General features: G+C 40.6%; 1 protein-coding gene, 1 long non-coding RNA gene and 1 pseudogene across 2 annotated transcripts in view; all 3 read right to left on the bottom strand.

The window, feature by feature from the left end:
- The window catches only part of UBE2N (ubiquitin conjugating enzyme E2 N), a 42,119-nt gene that overhangs the window by 15,965 nt on the left and 11,957 nt on the right, over positions 1 to 14,197 (bottom strand). The gene's annotated exons all lie outside the window — the stretch shown is intronic.
- On the bottom strand, positions 7,192 to 9,252 carry LOC129655325 (hsc70-interacting protein-like; annotated as a pseudogene).
- Positions 10,879 to 13,985, bottom strand: LOC129655349 (uncharacterized). The gene is made up of 3 exons (XR_008715914.1): positions 13,883 to 13,985; positions 13,434 to 13,528; positions 10,879 to 12,877 (listed from the first exon to the last, which is right to left on the bottom strand). It is a non-coding gene; the product is annotated as an uncharacterized LOC129655349 (long non-coding RNA).

The following is a 14,197-nucleotide window of genomic DNA, read 5'->3' as shown; positions in this document are numbered from 1 at the left end:
TTTTTTCCATAAGATTTGTAAATACTGACATCACAGTTAAAGATGATATCAACTACTCCTTCATGTAACACTCATGAAATTCTTGGTGATAAAAATGTCCTTTGAATACCCAGCACTGTAATTAGACATGAGTAGACTCATAGAAGCTATTTCTCCATTTCTCCTGATTTCTTATTTGATGGATGCCGTAAACTTCATGGCCTGAACTGACTGTAGCACAAAAAATAAAAATAAGCCTTTAATGATTTGAAAAACGTAACTGTTTTAATGAATTCTGTCTTCGGAATGGTATCTTGGAACTCTGAATGAAGGGAGGGCTGAAAAACAGTAAAAACCTCATCACTGGGGTTGCTATTGTGCCAAGGCACTTAAGGCACTGTTAATAAACTGTAAACAAAAAAAACCTCGCATATTTAAGATTCTGTGAGGGGACGTGTAAGGATGTCTTCTGAATTCATCTGGAACAGAAATAGGGAAAATTTTTGAATGCCTGTTCCTGTATGGTGAACACTAATTATGAGTGATGCTACACCAGCAAAAACCAGTGAACTTCTAACATTTCAAAAAATTCAGGCAAGTTAAAAATGATCTAGACTATGGGTTTCTTTCTTCAAGCTTTAACTCATTGTTTGAAGTTGGAAATTCATTTTAAAGCCCATATGTGTAAGCTTAGCCATTTATCTATAAATTGGTCCACTATTAAGCAATGATAAAAATTCCCCATTTGTTCATACCTTCCCCTCCTGCTCCTTAGTGCAGTGTTCAGATTGAGAGCTTGAGAAGAATGCAAAAATTTGAAGTAACTGTTACAGGAAAAAAAAAATTATCTATGGTCACACATAGGCCTGCCTGGCACCATAAGGCAAAAGGAGATTCACAGAAGACATTCATCATTCCTTTACCTGAAAGCTATGTCATTCCTTTACCCAACAGCTAGAACACCCATATATTTGGAGATTACACTCCCCAACCTTCATAGATCTTCACCTGCCTCAACAGAAGCTTTAGTCTTATTTCCTAACTCTCTTGCAACCCAGCATGTGAGACCCAGGCGCATTCAAAACCTGTGCTTCAGAAACTAAAGATACGAAATAAGAACCCCTTCTGGAACGAACAGCAGGAGTTACCCATAGATAGCCAAGTGCAGCATCAGCAACCACACTGCAGTGTGTGATGCACGCAACGTCCGCAGTGAAGTCAGTGATGTGAGTCCGAGCCTTGTTCCTAGCTGCCTCTCCCTTTGGCGCTCCTAAAGGCTGTGTTAGATATATCATAACCCAGTAAATACTACTGCGGATTAAAACAGCCAAAGCTGGCTTTCACTGCTTGCTAAAAATAAAGTCTAAATTAGAAAAGAAAGTGAAGGTTAAGAGCTAATGGCCTGGGTGGGGGGTGAAGAGGTTAAGAAGCAGCTATCTTTGCGAATTAAGCAGGGTCAGAGGAGGAGAGCACTGAAGCTGGCTAATCTCTTTATCAAAGAACTTCTACCAAGTTTAAGGCCTTTAAAGAGGGAGCTAACTTCACATTAGACAGCTAACTTCGACTAGGCAGCCTGGTGTACCTCCTAGGGAAAAAATTTTAGAGCTAAGAATCTGAATTTAATTCCAGTTCTAATTGTATAAAACCATACAAATTCATTTACCTCCTCCACCTACTAAAACGTGGTCCCTTAGACATTTCCAAGGTTCTCTCTAGCACTAAACTTGGCTGAACATTTTATTATTGGAATGGGTTAAAAATTACTGCTGTATGCTTCCTTCTACTGGAAAGTCTCCTTCTGTAATACTCTTTAACCTTGTAATCACTGTTCAATACTCAATATTTCATCTTTTCTGTTGAGAAAAGGGATATTATGCATACAGTATTATATCCCCAGCATCTATGCCAATGCTTAAATATCTAAATAAGGAAGAAATGTGTTGCTTATGGTACCTGCTTTCCCCCCAAGATTATTTCACCTGTTCATTAAAAGAAAAAAAAAAAAAGGAATCTTAAAATTGCCATACTCCTAATAACCAAAATCTGGTTAATATTCCAGTACATATTTGTTCTGATAAAGACAAAAGTCCTTAGAAACAGTTTAATACGTTTACACTTTTTGATTTATTATGTCACTGCATGGTGCTTTCCTGTTTGCTTTATAGATAATGAATATTCTTTGCAAACCAAATGACATAAACAGGCACTCCCCCGGCTGGCCTACCAGCTAGCAGCTACACCTCTACCACTACTAGACATCATCTAGTCAATCCTTTTCCTTGATTACTAGTTACTTCAGGTTTCAAACACGGCAATCGCAGGGAAATTCAAGTGCTAAAAGCTTGAGGACTCCACTAATAGGAAAGGCCTCTGTTGATATTAACAATAAGACAGATGGAGGCAGAGCAGCTGAAATTTTCAGTGAGGCAAACAAAAACAAGTTACAGTTGCTCCAGATTTGCCCTCTCAATCCAACTGTCTCACTGACACAATTTTGTCTGAAATCCAAACCACCAGAAAGGAAAAATTAAGTTTTTTTTCACACTGTGCATGCAACTGTATGATAAATGAGGAAACAATCAGATGTTGAGAGTTCTGCCTCCTCCGAATAAACATCCTGTAACAAGTTGTGCCACACTGCACAACTCCAAGAACGTGCCGCTCAGTCTGCATGAGGGGCACCCCGTGAAGTTATGCAGCGCGAGATCCTAAACACTCTGGGTTAAAGAATAAAACTTCAGTTTAGCATTTGTAAAAATAGTTTAGTACTGTCTAACACACGCAAAATTAACTCTTCTTCTCTCTCTCTCTCTATATATATACATATATAATTCTAATAAAATCAAAATATATGATTATCCCAAACATCCCATTTTCCTACCGACTGTTGACAAATGAACATTTGTTCTACTTTAAAAATCTATGCCCCACTTCAGAGAGCTATGTTTAATATCATCTATTTTGTTGAACATGAAATGACAATCATAGCTTTCCCACACAAAAGATGTTCATTCTTTTCAGACTTACAGAGAGGCAGTATCTTTGCAAAATCAGAAAATAGTAATCCGCAATATTAAATAAGGCTCAGAATTACATTAGGCTCTGTTTTCTGCACTCCAACCCTCCCCACCACCCTAGATCAAGATTAGTATATTTAAGCAGATAAAGAAGCAGAGAGGTCAAGTGAGGATGTCCAAGCTAGTATCTGGCAGGGCTAGAGATCAAGTGCAGAGAGACTGGCCCCAGACTCTATACTCCTACCACACGTCTCCACATAGACAAAATCCTTTAGCTCCTGAGAATTAGGAAGTAGATCTAAGCCATAAGACACTATTCTGCCCACAAAGCAGCATTCCTACCATTTTGAAAATCAATTGTCACATAACAGGGAAGCAACTGACTAAATGCTACTTAATATTGCTGCAAAGCAGGGGTGTGCCTCCTCCAGAAGGGCACCCCTGGCACGCCCTGCCACCCTACTGCCAGTCTCCAAGCCACACCAGCTCCTACAGGTCAAGGCCCAGGTCTAAGGTTTATAGACTTCCCAGGTGAAGCTAGTGGTAAAGAACCTGCCTGCCAATGCAGGAGACATAGGAGACGCAGGTTCAATCTCCACCTGGGTAAGATTCCCTGGAGGAGGGCATGGCAACCCACTCCAGTATTCCTGCCTGGAGAATCCCTTGGACAGAGAAGCCAGGTGGGCTACAGTCCACAGGGTCACAAAAAGTTGGACATGACTGAAGCGACTGAGTACATACGCACTAAGGTTTACAGTCCCAAGGCTGAGCACCACAGCGTCTTACATTCCAAATGAATGAACAGATCTAAGTTTCAAAAATGGTAGGCTCAAGGCTTTAATGAGCCAGACACCGGCTGTACACGGCTGGAGTACGCAGAAAGAAGACTGTTTAAAACTTCAAACCCAATCTTCACACACTATCTCAAACTTCTGCTAAAAAGTTCTGGCCTTGATACCCTCTTACAGGTGGTGCACTTAAAAGGACCAAATACTAATAAGCACCGGAGGAAGCAGGCTTGTTTCTCTTGTCCCTTTAGCAACCATGAGGCTCCAATAGTTACGTTCCTCAACTTTAATAATGATAATTTGCTCAATACTAACTTGCTGACATATTAAAGATTCCATCCTCTACCTCAAGATTTTTGGCAGAATTTGAAATAAAATTGCTCAAGAAACCAAATTAACATGAAGTTAAAGATTTCAATATTTCACAGATTATCAATTTGGTTGTAAGTTAAATAATCTTAAGAGATCCAACTGGAGTATAACTCAGTACATATAATTTTTTTTATTCTTCTGTGATTTCAGATTTTATTTTGTCCTGTGCTATTTAGCCAGAGGAGAAAACGACCACAACTACTCCGATTTTAATATAACTGAAATAGGCACAAATTTACACACTAAGGCCGAAGTATTATTTGATAGAGCAACCATGTACAGTAATACTGGGTCAAATTCATCCACTTCATCCAGACAGCCTGAGTCTCTAAAACAATGTGATCAAACATTTAAAGAATATAAATGCTGGAATGAGGGCCTGCTGGCAACGTGAGCTATTATGAGTAATATATTATGACTAATATATTATGAGTAATATATTATGTAGAAATACATCTGAACCAAAAAAATGTTACAAAATCATAAAATAACTGATTTAAATTGTCCAAGTAAACCACGGCTTCTTTGAGAAAAGGAATTTGCTGACTGGGACACAGAGGTCGTGGACACTTCTCAAGGAGGACCCCTTTGTTGGATTTTGTAACGTGCAAGTACTACTTATCAAAAACAAAAAACAAGAAACTAAATAAAATCACCTAAAGAAACTGAATGTGCATTTTGAATAACCCTATTTTCAAAGTAATAATGTCTCATCAAGACAATCCTTAATTAAAATTCAGAACAAAGATTAAATCACAGCAAAGCCTATGGGGAAAAAGATGCTATAAATCTAACAGTGTAGAAAAATACTCCTTCTATATAAACTGAAAACATACTTCAAAACAGTATGATCTTTTAATTAAGTGTTCTGCTGGGGTAATGGAATGTTCTGAATCTTAACTTAGATGGTGGTTTCATAGCTGTACACATTTGTCAAAACTCAAGCTGTACACTTAAAATGAGTGCATGTAATTGTATGTAAATTTAAAGTTGATTTAAAAGAAAAAAGTATAGTATGTGTCATGAGCTTACTAGAGGGAAGGAAACGGGTCTTAATTTAGGGAAACAGGGTTCTTTATTCTAAGCCTGAGTGAGTAATTGCTAGGATTTGGGGGCAGGAGCAACACAATTTGACCAGACACGAGAGAATCTAAGCAGTGGAGCAATGCAAGAGAAATAAGAAAAGAGGGGAAAAACCAAGAACCAACAAGGTAGGGCACACCATTTGCTGCTAAACTCCTAACTCAACAAAAATCACAAAACATGCAAAATGCTTGCAACTAAAAGACCTTGTCTGGGTTATAGCATGTACAATGCCAGAACCACATACACAAAAGGAAACCTCAAGACCTTAAACTACTAATAAATGGCCAAACTTTGGGCAGGACATTAACTTTCAGAGCCTAAAGGACTGAATAGCTAGATGCATTTAGTTAGAACTCTAAGGTGCAGGAATTGACAACTGGATTAATCCTTAAAATTGACCTGGATGTTCACATACTATACTGTTTCATTTAATCCTCAGAAATGTGCACAGAAACCTATCAAGTGGCAGAACACAGACCAAAAGGCCACTCTATAGTCAAGAGCTCTTCTCATACATCACAGTTAAGAGTCTGGAATCCTCAGCATCCAGCAGAGCTTCACACCTCTGCATTCACGTTAGGTGAATAAATATGTCTCTTAATTTGCTCTGGTAGTATACATGAAGCAGCGTCCGTAAGGCTGATGCAGGGTCAAAGACAGGCGACCTTGTATCCCTTGGCATACTCTCTCTCTAATCCCCACTTGAAGGCATGCAGTTCCGTCTTTCCTGAGATTTGAGGGCTGACTAAACAAAGTGGGGGATTTAACGATATGGAACAAAGAGTACATAATGCTTTCAAAAAAAAGACAATCAAAAGAAATACACACACATTTTAAAAACCTGTATAAATTCCTACCTCTGCAGGACTCAAGTCAAGCCAAATATCGCCACATCTCAGGGACTCCTGCTCTTCCCTATCAAGGGCCGGACCAGAAAGTTAGACAGTTTCTGTCTTTAAAACCTCTACACTGGAAAATTTTTATCTGTGCCAGATTAAATATCTTTCAACTGAAATAAATTCTATACTTATGATTCTGGGGGTGGGACTTTGCAAACCATATTTTTCCTCTTACAGGGGCTCGCTGTTAACCTCTGTACACAGGTGGGTGCTAAAACTGCAAGAAAGGACTTGCCTCTTCCAGGCTTCTAGCCCACCTGAAGTGCCTGTAGGCATCACCCAATATCCCAGCAGCACATTCATCTAATCTGCAGCTTACTCCACACTGAGAACCAGTTTGGTTTTTTTTTTGTGGAAATATGAAACATTTTAGATATCAGACAAGAACAGAGCTAAGTAATCCAATTTTACTGAAGCATTATAAAAACCTTGCCTTCACCACAGTGTAAGATTTAAACGCATGTGCACAAGAGGACATGTGATATAAGATGTCGTAAGACGGCTGCTGCCCTGCCAAATACTTCCCTCCCCAGGTCCTACTGCAACACTGGTGGCCCCAAGGGTTACAGAAGTAAATCATTTAAAATAACAACAACAAAGCAATTAAAAGACAAATCAAAATGCCTCAGTAACTGTATGTCCAACTCAGACTTTATCTATTTAAATGCTGTGTTAGCCTCCCACTAACAAATCTTTATTTCACTCAAACTTGGAACAACAAATCTTCCATACTGATGTATCTTCCTTGCCTAATCAATTCAGAGGAAAAAATCAAAATGACGAGTAAAGAAAAATGTAGGGGTTAATACACCTTTTTAATTTTAAATATTTTTAAGGTTTAAAAATTGCTTCAAGTTTTTAATTTCTAGTCAGAAAACATTATCTGAATGAATACCCTAATGGCAAACCGCTGTAAAATGTTTTTAGCTGCATTTGGGGCAAAGGGGAAGGGATTATCTTCAAAGCACCCCAGCTTTCTTTATAAGGTCAGCGGTACACTGGTTTGTATCACTGCAACATCTATTAAGTGATCTAAGTTGCTCTTCCTCCAGCAGGGGCTTTATGTCAGAAGGGCATTATGCTTGACCTCCAAATTTGGCCAACAATTTACTGATGAGATTCCTAACCTTTGGGTTGCTCTGGTATTTTGATGTATTTGCCGGGTTCTGGGTCACATCCTGGAAGGCCACCATAACTTCTGGATCCTGCACAGCTGCAAGGACCTCTGAATCACTAAGAATTTCATTGAGCCTAGGCTTTCCCGGCATTCCAGGCATGCCCCCTCCCATTCCAGGCATTTCTCCAGGAAAATAACCAGGCATTCCCCCAGGAAAGCCACCTGGAAAACAGCCATACTGAGAACCTGATTGTCGTCTGGCTTCTTCCTCCCTCTGGGCTCTCTCATGTTCTTCCCGAGCCTTCTTAACCCTTTCTACTCTTTCTCTGATCTTGGGCTCTTCACGTTTTCGCTCATACTTTCTCCGATGTTCAGCAATTTTCTGGGCCCTTGGTTGAACTTTCTTCAGCACTGCACTAGCATCTTCATCATAATCCAGCTTACAGGCAAGGGCAAGATCATGGGCAGCTTCTTCCCAATGGCCCACAAGTCTGCGTGCTTTCCCCTGCCACTTACTTGTATGGCTGAGCTGAATCAGGATTTATTTCAATAGCTGTCATAGTCTCAGATGGCAGCATTTGACTTCTTAATTTGATGAAGACATTGGCTCGCTTGGCATACAAAATTGCCAAACCAGGATTTAGCTTGATGGCATCTGTGAACAAGTCAATGGATTTCTGGAGTTCACCATCATTTAGGGCATCAATGGCAGCCAATTTTTTATCATTTGCCTGATCCATCATCTCCTCAGTCATCTCTACATTTTCATCTCCCATTTCCCAAGAGGCATCAGCGTCTGGTTCAATCACCTTCATTGTCAATTTCTAGATCACTTTCCTCACTTGATGGGTTTGTCTGTCTTTTTGTTTTCCTCCACCTTCTTATTATCTGTTTTTTCTTCCTTGGTATTTTCTTCCGATTTAGTTTTATGAGCAGCAGGTAGTATTTTACCCCCAATGCTCTCCACCTACTCCCCCAGGACACGCATTTTCTTGGTGTGCAGAACGCTCTGGTCCTGCTTACACATTTTCACGACGGCTCGAAGCTCACTCACTTTGCGTGGGTCCATGGTCAAGAGGCAGCTGGCGCGGCCCGATTCCAGGTCCGGGCAGCGTGATCACATAAAGCTGCCATGAGGCAGAACAGACTAGAACCTCCCCGGCACTGGCTCCGCCAGCCCAACAATCCCATGACCCCGGGTCCTTCGTCTGCTCATTCCTACTCCCTCTACCACTGCCCTGCGCACTGCTTAGAAACTTCTAGAAATGTGGCTGTTCGTGCGGCTGCCTGCCTCTCCATCCACGCATTCTTATATTAACTCAGAACTGGTGCTCTAGAGGGACCATCCTCCTATCCGGTGCTTTCAAGGAGGCAGGAGCTGTTAGCCTCTGCGGGGAGTCTTTTAGAAAAGAATATTCTCTTGAGTGTGGCCATTAAATAGAACATGTCAGAATGGCTGCGATCCAAAAGTCTACAAGCAGTGAATGCTGGAGAGGGTGTGGAGAAAAGGGAACCCTCTTACACTGTTGGTGGGAATGCAAACTAGTACAGCCACTATGGAAAACAGTGTGGAGATTCCTTAAAAAACTGGAAAAAGAACTGCCTTATGACCCAGCAATCCCACTGCTGGGCATACACACTAAGGAAACCAGAATTGAAAGAGACACGTGTACCCCAATGTTCATCGCAGCACTGTTTATAATAGCCAGGACATGGAAGCAACCTAGACGTCCATCAGCAGATGAATGGATAAGAAAGCTGTGGTACATATACACAATGAAGTATTACTCAGCCATTAAAAAGAATACATTTGAATCAGTTCTAATGAGGTGGATGAAACTGGAGCCTATTATACAGAGTGAAGTAAGCCAGAAAGAAAAACACCAATACAGTATACTAACGCATATATATGGAATTTAGAAAGATGATAACAATAACCCTGTATACGAGACAGCAAAAGAGACACAGATTATAGAACAGTCTTTTGGACTCTGTGGGAGAGGGAGAGGGTGGGATGATTTGGGAGAATGGCATTGAAATACGTATAATATCATATATGGAACAAGTCACCAGTCCAGGTTCGATGCACGATACTGGATGCTTGTGGCTGGTGCACTGGGACGACCCAGAGGGATGGTATGGGGAGGGAGGAGGGAGGAGGGTTCAGGATGGGGAGCACATGTATACCTGTGGCGGATTCATTTCGATGTTTGGCAAAACCAATACAACATTGTAAAGTTTAAAAATAAAATAAAATTAAAAAAAAAAAAAAAACACCTGGAAAAAGAACTGCCTTATGACCCAGCAATCCCACTGCTGGGCATACACACCAAGGAAACCAGAATTGAAAGAGACACATGTACCCCAATGTTCATCGCAGCACTGTTTATAATAGCCAGGACATGGAAGCAACCTAGATGTCCATCAGCAGATGAATGGATAAGAAAGCTGTGGTACATATACACAATGGAGTATTACTCAGCCATTAAAAAGAATACATTTGAAACAGTTCTAATGAGGTGGATGAAACTGGAGCCTATTATACAGAGTGAAGTAAGCCAGAAAGAAAAACACCAGTACAGTATACTAACGCATATATATGGAATTTAGAAAGATGGTAACGATAACCCTGTATGCAAGACAGCAAAAGAGACACAGATGTATAGAACAGTCTTTTGGACTCTGTGGGAGAGGGAGAGGGTGGGATGATTTGGGAGAATGGCATTGAAACATGTATAATATCATATAAGAAACAAATCGCCAGTCCAGGTTCGATGCAGGATGCTTGGGGCTGGTGCACTGGGATGACCCAGAGGGATGGTACAGGGAAGGAGTGGGAAGGGGGTTCAGGATGGGGAGCACGTGTACACCCATGGCGGATTCATGTTGATGTATGGCAAAACCAATACCATATTGTAAAGTAATTAGCCTCCAATTAAAATAAATAAATTTAAATTAAAAAAAAAAAAAAAAAAACATGATCCCTGACGCCATGAAGATGGCCCTCCAGCCCAAAGAACCAGTTTGATTGTCAGAGCATCCCCCTGGAACCCACATCAGAGGGCTAGACTCTCTTCAGAGTTCTGGATCCCAGCTGGGGGTCCTTCTCTCAGTGGCTAAATTTTAATAACCTGATCTTCTTTGTTTTTGACCCCAGACTTAGGAGAATGACAAGGAGTTTATAACTAAAAGGTGTGATGATGATGATGATTTAGTAGATAAGTCATGTCCAACTCTTGCGACTCCATGGACTATGGCCCACCAGGCTCCTCTGTCCATGGAATTCTCCAGGCAAGAACACTGGAGTGGGGTGTCATTTCCTTCTCAGGTATCAGAGCTACAAACAGAAAATATACCTTCAATTTGCTCTAGCACAGTGTGTGCGTCCTATAGCTGCTACATCCACAGTCCCCTGAAGTTCTCTTTATCCTTTAGCCACCTAAGAAACAACGTGACACGTGTGACAGCTTGCAGGTGGCCACAGAACTGCCAGGGGACGGACAAGCCCAGCCTGCACACTGCCTGGTGCCACTCCACCCCTCTGACCCTCCACACTCAGCAAGACACAAAGGACAGCCAAGAAGCAGGAGGGCAGCTGTGCCAGTTAAGGAAATGCCAAGTGTAGAGCTGCCCACACAAGCACCTCAGTCCCCAGGTGTCTGGGAGCCCCTCCACTTGACACTGGCGGAAGCCATAGTCCCCATATCCAATAAGTAGAAAATAATCAAACTCAGGACTCAAAAGTGATTTATTGGTATCAAAGTGAGTTTCACAGAAGTCAGGACCAACCCTGTACCAACTAAGACCCACCCTTCCTCACCTTTCAAAGCAGAGGACCTCAGCTAGATGCTCTTTAGAAAACAATCTGATAATATGCTCAAAGTAAGCCACACCCAAGTGTGAAATGACCCAAACAAAATTTCACAATCATGGGAGAACTCCCAACGACTATACAGCCAGCTTCTCCCCAGCCAGGTAACCTCCAGTACCCTGATTAAAGATTTAGGGTCCAGCAATTCTGTACACAGCTTGGTAATACTTTGAGGTAACAACTTCACACATTTGGGCGTCAAAAATAATCTAAAGAAAAAAGCATGCTGCACACATCAATATTAAGGAAGGTGATTTTCCTGCCAGTGGATACAAATATCCTGTCTCAATCTTTCTCACTTTCACTATAAATCATTTTCAGTAGATGTGAGAACAATAAGCCTCTTGATACTGAGCAAAATGGGCAACATTTCTGTAGTTCACAATCACATTTTTTTCAAGACACCTGTTTTCCAACAGAAGTTGTATGGTTAACTCTATAATATAAATGACAGAATAAATAGTATGATAATGTAAAACACCTACAATTTTATAATTATAACGTGAATCTTTGGACTTGGATTGCAACGTGTATCCAAGGGGGCTTTAAAAGACACAATCTTTGGGACTTGCTGGTAGTCCAGTGGTTGAGACTCCACACCTCTACCACTGGGGGTGTGGGTTGCAACCCTGGTCTGGGAACTAATCCCACATGCCACATGGAGAGGCCCAAAAATTAAATAAAAAATAGGTGTGTGTTGGGGGTGGGGGGGGAGGACACGATCTTTTTATAAAAATGAATGTTAGTGTGTTTATATACTAAAATCAAATATTTTAATTAAAACATTCTGACTACACATGCCAGCTAACAGCAAAATGAAGTAGCTGATATGTACCAAGCAGAAAAAGTTATCTCAAGTATTTGTTTTAATCTGCCATAAACAACAGAGATACCTGTCAACAATCAGTATAAGGAACACAGTTGATACTCAGCATACTAATACTCTTAATGTTTAAAATATTAACATACACTGGTCATAATTTACATAAATATGTAACCCTAATTGGCCTGATGATCCAAATGAACTAATCAAGTAAACACTTTCCAGTAAAGGAGTATATGTGTGCACTCTTAAAAATTAAAATTGTTATAAAAGAGGAAACACGTGCAAGTTCTATTTTCTTCTTTCATTATATGTGTGCGTGTGTGTATATGTGCGTGCACACATGTGCTCAGTCACTTCCAACCCATGTGACTCCCATGGACTGTAGCCCGTCAGGCTCATCTGTCCATGAGATTTTCCAGGCAGAGATACTGGAGCAGGTTGCCATTTCCTACTCCAAGGGACCTTTCTGACCCAGGGAGCAAACCCTTGTCTCTGGCGTCTCTAGCATTGGTAGGTGGATTCTTTAGCACTTCGCCACCTCGGAAGATGGTAAACCTCAACACCTGCATTGTAAAGTCCTATCTGAGGGGCTTAAGGAGCGAAAGCCTGCTCACGGATGAGGACTAGCTTCCTGGCTATCCAAGCCCCACTGCATACTAATACAGTAGAGACCTGCTGGTGCAATCCCTGCAACAACGGGCGGCGACGCTGGGCTTCTGCACCGCCTGCTTATGGCCCGGTTACAACTAACCCACTATTACCAATTAAGCAGTAGAAAACCAAAGGCTAGTGTATCTGTGCAGGAACCATGAGGGCAAGCATTTTCAGAAGTATATATGGGGAACTTTTCTGGTGGTCCGGTGTTTAAGACTCCAAGCTTCCACTGCAGAGGACACAGGTTCAATCCCTGGTTGGAAACAAGCTGCATGGTGTAGCCAAAAAAAGAATGTAAAATAAAACAAAACATAAGCATATAAAAGGCACTCAAAACCCTGACCCAAGTAGTGTCAAATACTGTATTTGTCTGATTACAGAGAACAAATTAAAGTATCTTTTCACCAGTTATAAAAAAGAAAGAAATCTTGCCATTTCTAACAATGTGGATGAACCCAGGGATACAATGCTAAGTGTGATAAGCCAGACACAGAAAGGCATGGTGTCACTTGTGTGCAGAATCTTAAAAAAATTTTGTTTAAAGTAAAACTTGTAACAGATTAGAAAGGAGGTTATCAGAGTCTGAGAGGAGGAGGGAAAGAGAAGATATGATCAAAGGATATAAACTTTCAGAAGATAAGTTCTTGTGACCTAATGTACAACAGCTGACTATAGTTAATACACTGTACACTTGAAATTTGCTAATAAGTATTCTGACCACCAGAACAAAAACAACAAAGGTAAGGACAGATGTTAGCTTGTGGTAATCATTTCACAATGTATACATACATCAAAACATCACCTCATACACTTTAAATACTTACAATTTTTATTTGTCAAAAGTTAAAAAAAATTTTTTTCACTACGATGACTCAATTAACAATAGGACATTTGTTTCCTAGAGTGCCTTTATAGGATCCTAGAAAATAAAGCAAACGACTTCAATTAATGCCTGATTTTCTTTTCATTTGGAAAATAGTATGCTAGTTTCTAAACCACAATATACTGGATGCTAGGAATATAACCAAGATGACTACAGTCAAGATTCTCTAAGAAGAGATGAAAGAAAATAACCCAAACTCAACCAACACAGAATACTGGGCAGTAACACTTCATACGAAGGATGTTCTCCTGCCAAGGTGGCATAATTCAAAAGTTACAAAATATATCATTTTAACTTGTAAATACCATCAGTATCAGAAGTTGTATGGGAGAGGGGAGACAAGGAAAGAAATGCCAATGAAGAAAAGACCAAGTTGTGAAAAAGCCTTACCTGCCAAGTCAAGGAATATGACTCGAGCCTAAGTTCACCATGATCACACTGGGTGTTTTTAGAATAATGTGGCAAGGTGGAAAATGAAGAGAGTAAGAGAGAGAGTATGCACACGTGTGTGTGTAAGTGAAGATAGATGAGTTCTCTGATTAATGCAAAAAAAAAAAAAAGTACAGGAGCGGGTAAGAGCCCACATACAAAGATAACTGAAAGGATGAGCAACAGGAATAGATTAGAAGCAGAGGAATTTCTGCGGTTCAATCCACTGGCTTAGTAACAAACTGAATGTCTAAGGGGGTGGGGAGAGAAGTAAAT

Source organism: Bubalus kerabau, chromosome 1, assembly GCF_029407905.1.
Source record: "Bubalus kerabau isolate K-KA32 ecotype Philippines breed swamp buffalo chromosome 1, PCC_UOA_SB_1v2, whole genome shotgun sequence".
Taxonomy (NCBI): Eukaryota; Metazoa; Chordata; class Mammalia; order Artiodactyla; family Bovidae; genus Bubalus; species Bubalus kerabau.
Note: the sequence above shows the minus strand (reverse complement) of the source record. Positions and strands in the feature narration are given on the sequence as shown.